Source organism: Bos taurus, chromosome 16 (genome assembly GCF_002263795.3).
Source record: "Bos taurus isolate L1 Dominette 01449 registration number 42190680 breed Hereford chromosome 16, ARS-UCD2.0, whole genome shotgun sequence".
Lineage (NCBI taxonomy): Eukaryota > Metazoa > Chordata > Mammalia > Artiodactyla > Bovidae > Bos > Bos taurus.
This window is the reverse complement of record NC_037343.1, coordinates 61,758,833-61,772,620: the sequence shown is the minus strand read 5'-3', so window position 1 is coordinate 61,772,620 and position 13,788 is coordinate 61,758,833. Positions and strand designations below refer to the sequence as shown.

The window sequence follows — 13,788 nt, the reverse complement described above, 5'->3', positions numbered from 1 at the left end:
GGAGGAAGCATTGAGGAATGCAAAGGTCCAGACCCTTCCCTCTATTGAGGGCAATTCTGAAGGGCTTCCCCAGCTCCAGAACTCCCCCTGGGATCAGCTGAGGCCTCTGAGGCAACAACATCATAATTCAACCATTCCCTTTGCCAATCCTGTCTCACTCCCACTCTTAGAGGTGTTGGTTTTGATAGTATTCCCCAGTAAAATTCCTTGCATATGTAAAAGCAAAACTGCTGCTGCACAGCAGTCAAAGTGGTAAAAAAAACATTTTATTCTGGAATCGGAGAAACATTTATTCCAATGGGAGAAAAGAGATCTCTGTATAGAATTGGGCTCAATGTCAAATATAAGAAAGATAGTTGGCAATTTATAGCCAAGAGCAGAGTAGGGTCAGTGGATGGAAAATACTAAAAGGAAACTAAGGGGAATTCTAACTAAATCAACTTGACAAGATTTTTGCTGAGGGCAGACAAGGGAGATCAAATATCATTACCTGGAGGATGCTAGGGGATGAAGAATTTGATCAGGTATTGAGGGTGAGCAGATATCAAGGGTGGAGGATTCTGTCTAAGTTGACTTATTAGGATTCTTGCTAAAACTGGGTGATGCAGGCTTGACAAGGACAGACACTGAAACCCAAGGTCAAAGCCTAGTTAAGAAGAGACCTTAAAGGAGACTACAACTAGCAGTCGGTCAAGGAGAGTCTTTGTCACATGCAAATTTCTGTCTGTTTCCTGGGGAACCTGACCTATGACAGTAACACAGAGTCATCAATTAACCGTATTTTTCTAGACAAACACACACACACACTTCTATCTATTCTTATTGTCACTTTATTGTTTTTTGAAAATACTTTAATTCCAACAAAGAAAGAAGCACATCTCAGAATAAATTAAAAATGCTTTGAATCAAATATTTAATTAAAAAACAAAACCACTGGTTAAACAAAGATTTCTTATATAGGACAGAAACCATAGCCTGAACCAATTTAAAACTCTGCACTTTGAATGTCACACAAAGCATAAGCCTGAACCAATTTAAAATTCTGTTCTTTGAATGTCACAGATTAGGAAAAAAATATTTGCCAAAAACATTTCTGACAAAGAATTTCTTTCCAGAGTATGTAAAGTACTCTCACAAAGCAATAAAAATACAAACAACTCAATTTTTTAAGTGAAATGACCTTCTTAATCAAAAAAGAGATACAGATGGCAAATAAGCCCATAAAAACATCATTAGTTATTGGGGAAATGCAAATTAAAACCACAATGAAGTAACACTATATACCCGTTAGATCAGCAAAGACAAAGACACGAAAAAGCAAACCCTGATAATATCAAGTTCTGACAAGGATATAGAGTAAGTTGAACTCTCAATACTTTGCTGGTAGGAGTGCAAAATGGGATATCCATTTAGGAAAACAGTTTGATTTTTTTTTTTATAATTTTAAATATTTACCATATGACCCAGCTATCCTACACCTAGATACTTACTCTATTGAAATAAAACACATGTTTACACAAAAACCTGTAGACAGATGTTTATAGCAGTTTATTCATAATTCCCCAAAACAGAAAACAATCTGAATGTCCATCAGCTGAATGGATAAATTATAAATAAAAATACTTATTTATTTATTATTATACAGTGGAATACTACTCAGCAGTTAAAAGAATGAATTAAAGATACACACAATAACATGAATCAATCTCAGTTAAATGAAGCAAAGGAAGCCAGACACAAAAGGCCACGTACTGTATGATTCCACTTCTGGGAAAAGAAACCTATCGGGAGAAAAGTTAGATCAGTGTTTGCCAGGGCCTAGGGGAGAGGTTTACTTTAAAGAGTCAAGAGGGAATTGCGGGGTGTGATGAAAATGTACCACATCTTGATTAAGGTAATGGGAACACAACAGTTGCTATGTTTCAACACACATCAAACCAAACTCAACTGCATTATCCTTACCTTTGGTAGGTTTTTCCACAGACCAGTGAAAACTTCATCACCTACTGACACTGACCTGTGGGTATGAAGGGAAGCAGGGAGAACAGTCAGTGGCTACAGGATCACAAAAGGCTTTTTCTGGATGGATGGAGACTGGAGCATGTGTATAGACCGAAGGGAAGGAGGTAGTTTTTGAGCAGAGAGACCAAAGCCACTGGAGATGGGGGGAGGCTGACTGATGGAGAGAAAAGACTACAGTAATCAGAATTTTTGATGTCAAACAACATAAACTCAATTCAAACTACCTTAAGCCAAAAGCAAAGTTTGGAGCTCACGTAATTGAAAAATCCAAAATTTGAAAACAATGCTGCCAGTACTTCTCTTAGCTCAGGCTGCTGTAACAAAATAACCATAGTCTGGGTGGCTTAAACAAAAGACAGCTATTTCTCATTGTTCTCTAGACTGGGAAGTCTGAGATCAGGGTGCCAGCATAGTCAGACTCTGCTGAGAGCCCTCTTTCTGGCTTGCAGATGGCTGATGGGGGGAGAGAGAGAGAGAAAGAAGAAATTCTCTGTTCTCTTTTTATAAAGGCACTCATCCCATGGTGAAGACTCTCATCTAAGCTTAATTATCTCCCAAAGATACCCGTCCCCTCCAATCTCCAAATACCATCACATTGGGAGTTAAGGCTCCAGCATATGTTTTTCAGGGAGATACACATATTCAGTCCATAGCAGAATTCTAGCTCTATTTCCCAGCATCTTTTGCCTTTCCCTCACTCAGCCTTGTTCTTAGGCAGGCTCACTTCAAAGAAGATGACCAGACTTGGGACTTCCCTGGTAGTCCAGTAGTTAAGAATCTGCCTTTCAACGCAGCAGATGTGGGTTCAATCCCTGGCAGGATGTGGCATCTTCAATCCCACATGCCATGGGCTCCACACTGTAACTACTAAGTCCTTGGATCCTGTGTGCTGCAACCAGGACATGACCCAGCCAAATAATTTTTTTTTTTTTTTTAAGTAAGATGACCAGGCTTACATTGGTTTTATAACTGACAGTCTCAGAAAACAAACCCAAAAATATTCCATCCTGCAGTGCTCATGTCCAATCTTGAAACAGATTTTAAGTGGCCTTATTTGGGTTGTGGGCCCACCTCGTAACTGCCCAAAGCACATGGGAAAGGGAAGGGGTGATTAGGAAAGTAAGGAACACAGATCAGAGAGACAAAAACAGGGCAGATGTCGATCATAGATCCATAAACTTGGGAGGGGATAGAATTGAAAGGACAAGTGAAAAAAATTGCTTTGCTAAAGGGATTCCTTCCTTTGAGACAGATGGGAATGAGGTAAGGATGAATGAAATGTAGAAAAGGTGGATGATTTTTATTGGGGAGAGGGGAATGCGGTCAGGAAAATAATGTCATTCACAGCTGCGAGCCCCTCTTTTGAGCCTGCCTGAGAATAAGGCTAAGAAGAGACAAAAGATGTTAGGAAATGCAGAACCAGACTATTGTTATAACCTGAATGTTTGTGTTCCCCAAATTCATTTGTTAAAGCTCTAACTCCCAATTTGATAGTATTTGGAGGCGAGGCGTTTGGGAGGGATTAATTTCAGAGGAAGTTATGAGGGTAGAGTCCTCATGATGGCTTTAGTGCCCTTGTAAGAAGGGACCAGAGATACACCTCTTTCTCTTACTCCAAGCCCTTCTTTTACTCTATGAAGTAAGAAGTAAGAGCATTTCCTGAGAATGAATGAATAGGTGGGAGGGGGAATAGAGGTAGAGAGCCAGGTTTGGTGAGGGTGCGCATAGGGACAAACAAAAGGATTGCCAGTGGTTCTGAGGTTGGAGGTAAAAAATTCTATCCATCCCTTAAGGCTCAGTTAAAACATGTTCTCCAAGAAATTGTACCCACACTGGAAGGTATCTCACACTCCTTCAAGCTTCATGGCCCGGGGGGCCACTCCTATAGCCCCCAACATAGTAAAATTATCGGGTTTACATGGTGCTAATTATTCTGTTAGCCACATCAACCAGGTTCCTGCCTTTGGAGTCCGACAGTCTGAATAGCAAGTAGAGGTGCTGATTTCCTGAGGTTTTTGAGTTTTGAAGGGTAGTAAAAGTTTGGATGGAGACTGATATACTTAAAAATGCATCTGAATCTATTCAGTTCCTGAGTTTGGGTAGTGAAAGTTCCGATTAAGAGTTTGAATAGGGTGACCCTGTTGTGCACTTGTGCGCATGAACGCGCATGTCCGTGTGGGCCTGTCAACTTGCCTGCTCTATCATACTCTCTTGAAGGCAGAAGCCTTGTGTGACTAATTTTCATGTTTCCACATGTCCCTAATGTGGTGGGTGCTCAATATTTGTTAAGTGGGTAAATAAAAACTCCCAGCTTTCTTTTCCCTGCTTTTCTTTATGCCTACTAAACTTTATTGCTCCATTAAGATCATTAAAGGTGAAGCCAAAAGAACAGCTTTAAGAACTGCTCTTGTGATTGGGACTGCTTCCAGCTGCCATGGTAAGCACGTGCTTTTCTTTCTCTGCAAGCCCAGCCCCCACTGGACAAAACCTGAATCAATTTCAGAGGATGGATTTTGCTGCTTGTGTAAAATGTTCTGGCTTCTAGTCAAACGGACATTGCAGGAGTATATTAAAATGGCTTTGTTCTCCATACCAATGAATTCATTTAAGCAGCACACAGTTTCGATTTCTTAGTACTTTTTGGGAGGGTAGAGCATAGGGAAATTAAATCATAATTGTATGAAAACTGCTGAATCAGGAATACCTGGATGGTAAACAACTCGCCAAACTGCTTTAGTGCTTCTGGGATAAGTGAGCATGTGGGTTATTGTGCCTGAAACCTGTTTCCATTATAAGGACTGTACACGCCTTGCTTAAAGAGGAGCAATAATAACAAGTAACCTTGAACATACAGTACTGGCTCTGCTGCTTGTTCTTCATTTGTTACTGTATCCTTAGACAAGGCAGACTCTCAGAACCCCAACAAAAAGACTGGAAGATTCTGATAATGGCTGAAACATCTTTGTTTCTGCATGTGTCCCTGTGAATGAGGCTAACATTAACAGAGTTGGCATTCAATAAATATTCATTGAAGAAGTGGATGAGTAAAGAAAAAGACTCCACTGCTAGAGAGCAAAGCTTAATAAAGACATTTCCCCAGGAGGAGGCAAAGAAACACAGTCCCTAGAATTGTATTCCAGGACTCAGGAACTTGGAGAAAGAGAAGAAATGCATATTTTTGGATTAAGGATGGAGGTTAAGATTTCCCTGGTGGCGCAGAGGATAAGAATCTGTCTGCTAGTACAGGGGTACAGGTTCGATCTCTGGTCCAGAAAGATTCCACGTGCCCACCACATGTGGAGCCGCAAAGCCCATGCACCACAACTCCTGAACCTGCATGCTGCAACTGCTGAAGGCTGGGGGCCTAGAGCCTGGGCCCCACACCAAGAGAAGCCGCTTGGTGAGAAGCCCACACACTGCAATGAGGAGCAGCCTCCTCTCGCTGCAACTAAAGAAACAGCAACAAAGACCTGGTGCAGCCAAGATATAAATAAATTAATAATAAAAGTAATTAATTAATTAAACATGTTAAATGAATAGAGGTTAATCAGCTTCAAAATAGGTGCTTTCATATTCAATCATGACAGCTACAAGCATTATTTGTCTAAATGGGACAGACTAGTTGGCAAGAACATTGGATGTAATTTCTGCTTGTATTTCTCACGAGCTCAGTGGCCTCTGACATGCCTTGCAATTCTCTTGAGCCTCAGTTTCCTTGCTTGTAAAATGGATATAACCCATAGGGGCTTTACGAGAATTAAACACTATATATAAACATGTGTAAGACTGAACCTGACCTATTTAGTCATTCAACAAATATGTATGTGCCAGATACTATGTGCTTAAGCTGAGTTTTGGAGAAGTGTCAGTTACATTGTCAAACATGGCATGGTCAACATGTGCAAAGGCAAGGTGGCATCATGAAACTACTAATGTAGTTTGTTTAAAGAACTCAACATACAGATAGATGTACCAAAAAGATAAGACCTTATCCCTCCAAGAGCTTAGTCTAGAGGGAGAGATTCGTGTATTTTGAGTACGGAGAGAAGTATGGACGGAGCACTATGGGAGCAAGAAGAAGAACGTCTAAATCAGTTTGTGGCGCATAGGAACACTTCCTGGGAGAGGCAATGCTTAAACTGAGTTTTGAAGAAGTATAAATTACATAGATGAAAATGGGGAGGTCGTTCCAGAGAGAGTGGTCAACACGCACAAAGGCAGACTGGCATGAAACCACTGACTGTTTAGGGAACTACGTGTACTGATGGTTCAGCATGACTGGAGCAAAGGGTGGCGGGGGTGGGGGGACAGGCAGCGGAGAGGCTGAGAGAGGCAGGCAGGGGCCAGATCAGGAAGAACTCTGGGTGCCAGGCTAACAGTGCACAGCCTGGGAGGCTGTAAATGGAGACCCAGTGCCTGGGCTCTTGACGTCATGGAGCTTCTTCATAATAGCTCTGGACTATGTACTCAGACTTTTATATGAGAAAGAAAAAAAAAATCCAAAACTACTCTTTTGTTTAAACTTTGAAATCACCAATATTAAATCACACAGGGAGTCACCAACCTATGGGAGAGAGTTGAAACCACAGATATGAACCCAGTCACCCAGGGGCTGTGTGCAGTGAGGGGTGCAGAGGACAGCAACAGAGCTTTGAAGACAGGTTCTTTGAGGCTTCCCTCACATTCTTCCCTCCATTGCTGCTGAACTGTTCCTTTCCTGTTTGTCCTTTTCCTTCTCACCCTGCCCCCGGGATGAGAATAAGCCTTCTCTACTCAACCATTGCCATTCCATCACAGACGTCCTACTCCAGCCATAAAGATTCACAGTTGTGTCGGGGGCGAGGAAAGCCGCAGCAATGATTTTAACAGCTCTAATGAGACATAATTCATGTATCATATAATTCAGCATTAAAGTGCACAACTCAATATTTTTCACTGTTTTCACAGGGTTAGTCAACCATCACCACAATTGAATTTTAGGACATTTTTAGCCTGCAAAAGAGATGGGATTTGATGCCCATTCGCATCTGTTCCCCATTCCACAGCAATAACTTTAAAAATTTGTTTATGTATTGGGGTATAGTTGCTTTACAGTGTTGAGTTTGTTTCTGCTGTACAATGAAGTGAATCAGCTGTATGTATACATACATCTCCTCCTTCTCGGACCTTCCTCCCACTCCCTACCCCCATCCCTCCCCTCATCGCCAAGCTGAGCTCCGTGCTCTATACAGCATCTTCCCATGAGCTATCTGTTTACAAGTGGTGGCGTATCTATGTCAACCTCGATCTCCCAGTTCGTCCCACCCCCTCCCCTCCTTCCACCCCGCCCCGCACATGTCCATTCTCTACATCTGCATCTCTGTTCCTGCCCTGCAAATAGGTTCATCTGCACTGTTTTTCTGGATTCCACATATATCCACCGCAGTAATTTTTAACTTAGCCAGTGTTGGAGCTCAAGTAAACCAACTGGTAAAACCAATGCCTTAGGCATAGAAAGCAGAGAATGACAAGCCTGAGGACGGTGAGGTTCGGAGAGATTTAGATACCTGCCCAAGGTGACACAGAAGTGACAGAACCAGGTCTCCTGGCTTTCCCTTCGATTCCTTTTCACTTTTTTAAATAATGCTATAGGCAGTCCATGAGGACTTTGAATGGAAGTGATTAAGGTGCCATGGAAGAATCAGTTCAGTTCAGTTCAGTTGCTCAGTCGTGTCTGACTCTTTGCGACCCCATGAATCGCAGCACGCCAGGCCTCCCTGTCCATCACCAATTCCCAGAGTTCACTCAGACTCAAGTCCATTGAGCCAGTGATGCCATCCAGCCATCTCATCCTGTGTCATCCCCTTCTCCTCCTGCCCCTAATCCCTCCCAGCATCAGAGTCTTTTCCAATGAGTCAACTATAATGGCCTTTATTTTCTTGAGAAATAATTTCTAAATTACAAACATGTTGCAAGAATACTATAAACTCCCATATGCCCTTCACCCAGATTCCCCAATTGTTAACATTTTAACACATTTGTCTTGATTCTCTCTGCATATTTATATACTTTAATTTTTTCCGAATGATTTTAGAAGTTGTAGACACAATGTCTCATTATCCCATAATACTTTAGTATGCATTTTCTAAAAACAAGGACATTCTCTGATATAACTACAGTACAAACATTGAGACAATGTTACTGTCTAATCCACAAACAACTTCAAATTTTGCCATCTGTCCCAGTAATATTTTTTATGGGTCTAGACGTCAATCCAGGATTATGGGTTGTGTTTAATTGTTTTATCTCTTTGGTCTCCTTTAGTTTGGAATAGTTTCTTAGCCTTTTTTTGTGCTGTATGTCTTTGACATTTGCTAAGAGTACAGCCAGTTATTCTGTAGAATGTGCTTCGGTTTACCTTTGTCTGATATTTCCTCATGATTATCCTTAGGTCATGCATTTTTTGTCAGGGCCACCACAGAGTAGGGCTTTGATCTTCGAGGTGTATCACATCATGGATACGTGATGTCAAGTTGTTCTACTACTTGTGCCATCAGATTTGGCCACTTAGTTAAGCTGGTTCTTCATAGTAAAGTTAATTAATAAGCATTTTGTACTCATAAGTAGTTTATTGGGAGCTACTGTGAGATGATGTAAATATTCTGTTCCTCATCAAATTTTCACCCACTGGTTTTACCATCCACTGGTGATTCTTGCCTAAATTAAATTTTATTAGGGTAGTGGCTAACCCACGATTTTCTTTTTTTTTTTTAAGATTTGTTTATTTATGGCCGCACTGGGTCTTCACTGCTGCACACACGCTTTCTCAAGTCGTGATGAGCAGGGGCTACTCTTCATTGTGGGGCACGGGCTTCTCATTGCAGTGGCTTCTCTTGTTGCAGAGCGCGGGCTCTAGGGTACTCGGGCTTCAGTGGCTGTGGTTCCTGGGGTCTAGAACACAGGCTCAGTAGTTGTGGTGCTCTTCGGTATGTGGGATCTTCCCGGATCAGGGATCAAATCTGTGTCCCCCGCACTGGCAGGTGGATTCTTAACCATTAGACCCCCAGGAAAGCTCATAACCCCTGATTTTCTAATTCCATCATTCTTTCCATATGTATTAATTGGTGTTACACTGTGAGGTAGAGCTTTCTTATTTATTTATGTGTATCATTTTAGATTCATGGTTCCTATTTTTTTATGACAGGTTGTAACATATTAGTCTTGATATCTATTTTTATTCCTAATTGCCCTCAATTTGGCCAATGGGAGGCTCTTCAAGCTGAACCCTTTTGATATGACCTCATTATTCCTGAGCTTTACCTCACTTTTTGGGAAAAAGATGGGCTTCCCTATTAACTCAGATGGTAAAGAATATGCTTGCAGTGCAGTAGACCTGGGTTTGATCCCTAGGCCAGGAAGATCCCTTGGAGAAGGGAATAGCAGCCCACTCCAGTATTCTTGCCTGGAGAATTCTATGGACAGAGGAGCCTGGTGGGCTACAGTCCATGGGGTCGCAAAGAGTTGGATACAACTGAGTGACTAACACACATATACACTGGAACAAGTTGTTCCAAGTTCGCCTTGTACACCCACTGTCCTAGCTCTGTATGTTACATAGAGCTGCTATAACAAATCATCACAGACCTTGTGGCTTCAAACTACAGAGATTTATTCTCTCACAAGTTTGGAGGCCAGAAGTTTGAAATGTGTATCACTGGACTGAACTCTAGATGTCAGCAGGACTACGCTCCCCCTTGAAGGCTCTAGGCGAGAAGCCCTCCTTTACCTCTTCTAACTTCTGCTGCCTCCCAGCATTCCTTGGCTTGTGGCCAAATCCCTCTAGTGTCTGCTTCTGTGGTCACATGATCACCTGCTCTTCCGTCTATAATTTCTTTTTCTGTTTCTCTCTTATAAGAATTCTTGGAATGTAGGGTCCACCCACATAGTACAGGATAATTTCATCTTGAGAGAAACTTGATCCTATCTGCAAAGACCCTTTCTTCAAATAAAGTAACATTTACAGGTTCTAGGGATCAGCATGTGGATATCATTTGGTGGGTTAGTTTTAGCCCACCACATCTTGGCGTCAGTCATTTCTCAAAGGAGTGCTGGTTCTTTGTAATGGAGAAAGATATTTAGAAGCCAAGATGTGAATGCTCGGTATGCTCTTTCTACTTGGATGCCTTTATTTCCAGACATTCTATGCAGAGAGAGCTAGGAAATTACAGAGATAGACAGATAGACAGACAGGTAGATAGATATTGTGTATGTCTGTACATATGTAGGTCTGCATCCCACAGGCCTACAAGCCCAGCTTCAAGCCCAAATAAAGAAACTGGAATCAGTAACAGAAGCATCAGTGGTTTAGTGGATGGGGGAGCTTAACCATACGTCTGAAGCAAGGTCCTAGAGCAACACCCCACTGTTTGTGTCAGACAGTGGGCAGGACGTGGTGGCAGTCTTCACTCCTAAAGGAAAGGGGAGATTATGCGTTATAGGGAATTAACATCAGGTGGCTCATTATTTACGGAGGAAACCAGTAGAGAGGTATACCCCTCACTGCCCCTTTGACGAAAACCAATCACCAGCTGGAGCTGGGGCACGTAGTAGGGAAGTCAGTCATGTGCAGGGTACAGGGAGACAGAGAGCAAGAGACCATCTTAAGTGACCTAACTATGCGGCATATGTATACCTATCTGAGTATATATCTATACACACACACATAAATACACATAAATCTAATTTATTCACATAAGAACCAGGAGCTCACACACAAACCTTTATTCCAATCCACTAGTACACAGTTTATTCTACTCTTCTTCCTATTTGGAGCTTGACTGTAGATTTGTCCAGCACTGAGAGGCCTGGCTCCCATTATCCTCAATATTCTTATTATTTGATCTGTTCCCCTCTGACCAATCTCCCGACCATGCCAGCAAAACCCACATAAACCCTGTTGCTGCCAGCCACGCTGGTTATAGAGGATGAATCCCATCCTCCCTAAGAAAGATCAAAATACCTTCATTTGTGATCTTACATTTGTTATGTGCAGAGAGATGTCCTCAAGCCCCAGAAATGAATGATTTTTATAATCCAGCATCATGAAGTAGCTCCATCCTAAAGGCTTCAAGATGACAGTGAAGGGTTCAGAAGATCCCCTACGCAGCATGCATATTCACATTAATGTTGCGTTTTTCACATCCTTTAAAAAATATGAATTATCAGACACATTGAATCTTAAATTGCTTATAGACAGAAAATGTTTTCAGCTGGATGAACACCTTTGTATTTTAAAACCCTGGAAGACCCCGGGGGGAGCAATTTTCAAATCCACTCAGACATACTAACAGATGATTTTGCCCCTCACTAACTCCCTTTCTGATGTTGTTAATGGGAGGAAGGGCGGAATTCAGCAGTGCCATTTAAATTCTAGACAAACATTGGAGTTATAATTCTATTGTGTAATATCATTGTCTAAAACATAAAGTGGTTTTCCTACCAGGAAGCAGAGACTGGATGGTGGTGGGATGCAAGCAGAGAGAAATTAGTGGATAAGAATGAATTTGGGTGACTCTTCCAGGCAAAATTCTTTGGGCACATTTTTGTCTTTGGTCTCTGCATTAAAAAAACAAAACCAAACCAAAAGAGTGTGTGGGTGTGTGCATGTGCGTGTGTGCACATGCATATGTGTGTGGCTATCTTAGCTGTCTCCATCCCTGGGCTGCTTAAACATTAATAACATTCCCAAAATGCAACAGATTTTGTTTTTGTTGCTATGGCGTATGCCAGGCATCTGGGGTGAGACAAGGAGAATGGAAACCTGAAAGCCTCCTGAAATTGTGGAACGATGACAGTAACTTCTGGTAGCAGGAACTGGGTTTCATTTTCCCCTTCAGTTAGAAATATTCAGAAATTAAAGGGAGGACATTCAAAAGGGGGGAAAAAAGCTCTGGTGACTGCACACCGCAGTTTTAGAAGAAGGAAGACGTACGTCAGGACATAGAGGAAATGACACGGCAGATTTTGCAATAATTCTTTTTTTTTTTTTTTTTAACAAGGTCTAGATCTGTGGTGTGACAATAAAGCAAGTAGAATCTCTTTAACACTACACAACTTACTTAAACATTCAAAGGAGTTGCACCCACTTCAAAGTGGCCACCCAGGGAGCCCATGCACAACATTACGGAGACTGTAATCTTTCAGAACATTTTGGAAACATCTTCTGGAATTGACTTCAGAGTCACTTAATGAGCCGTATAAAATTTTAGGCTTGCAACGATTATTGTTTTTCCCCACCCAAACTAGAATTTCCAGCCATTTATTACCCTCTTTCATTCTTCTCATTTGACTTTAAAAGACTTGGAATTTTCTTCAGAGATCACTCTCAAAAATCTTTTAATGCAATTCAAAAGATCATGTCATTAGTGATAAGTATGATATTAAGTGATATTAAGAACTACTTATTGGGATACCTGGGATATGCAGATACTTAACATGCATTGTACGTGATCTTTTTTTCTCATTTTGCCAGTGAGGAAACTGAGGCTCGTGGGGAGATAAAGCAACTGGGTTAATACATAGTTAAAAAACGATGGAACTGGATTTGCACTCAGGTCACCTGTTTTTAAGCAAAGCTCAAGCTTTTTGCCCTGTGCTACTAGAACCCTCCTGCCAGTGCAGGTTTGATCCCTGGGTGGGGAAGATCCCCTGGAGGAGGACATGGCAACCCACTCCTGTATTCTTGCCTGGAGAATCCAAGGAAGAGGAGCCTGGCAGGCTACAGTCCATCGCATCACACAAGAGTCAGACACGACTGAAGCGACTTAGCATGCAGCCACACACACCTAAAGCAGCGCTCACTCCACTTTTCTTTGAGAATTGGCATTTTAGCCCTAGAAACATGTGGTGACCCCGGCAGTGCTCATTTCAAAGGCACAATGCTCATCTGATTGTATACATTCTAGTTTATTTGTTAAAATCTGTCTCATTATTTTATTGTCACAGCTCGCGTTTTTCTGTCACAAAGAAAACGTTTACAGCTGAATGGGATGCTAACGGGATGTTACCCACGAATGCTGATGGTAAATGTTAATTTTACCATTTAGAACAATGAGTCTCAGGAACTGGAGGTGGGGGGGGGATGGGAGCTCAGACTCCCACGTGCCAGCCCACCCGCATCTCAGGGGGGCCGGGTTGTAGATCTGGTTTGAAAACAAAGCAATGCTTTGTTCTAGTGCTTTTTTCTCCCCTGATACTTACCCTGAATTTCAGAAAATGAAAGCAGGGCGTGCGAAGTTCATCAAGTGGGAAAACGTTTGTTTGTTTAATGCAGGGATTTTAAATAAGTTTGCAAAATATACTATAGGAAGGAAAACACAATCTGCTTTAATATTTTAGAAATTTTTGCCTCAGTGCAAGAGAACGCTGACTGGTAAAAGCAAGAGGTAAGGAGGTCAAAGAAGACGCCCATTGTTTAATAATTCAAAGCAAACCCTCCTTATTATGCCTCTAAAAATCATTATTGTTCTGAGAGGGAAGCTGGGGAGAGGAGAAGAAGCCTCTGGGCACAGAGGAAGATGGAGCAGTGTGTGAAGTTCCAGGAGCTGCAGACATTCAAACCTGCTCCCTCCTCTTGATTGAACCCTGGCGTGAGAGACAAATGCTCTTGAGCATCTGCTGTGAATGTCGGGGATTCTTTCTGAGCAGATTTGTAGCTGCCGTGTAAACAGCTGGGTTTATGAAATGGCCCCATTTGCACCAGCCTCTTGTTTGATAAAGGAATTTCAA

General features: G+C 41.9%; 1 non-coding gene across 1 annotated transcript; it reads left to right on the top strand.

Annotated features, from left to right (window-relative positions):
• The first annotated feature begins 11,645 nt into the window (after positions 1–11,645).
• Positions 11,646–11,709, top strand: MIR669 (microRNA mir-669). The gene has a single exon (NR_130619.1). It is a non-coding gene; the product is annotated as a microRNA mir-669 (primary transcript).
• Positions 11,710–13,788: the final 2,079 nt, after the last annotated feature.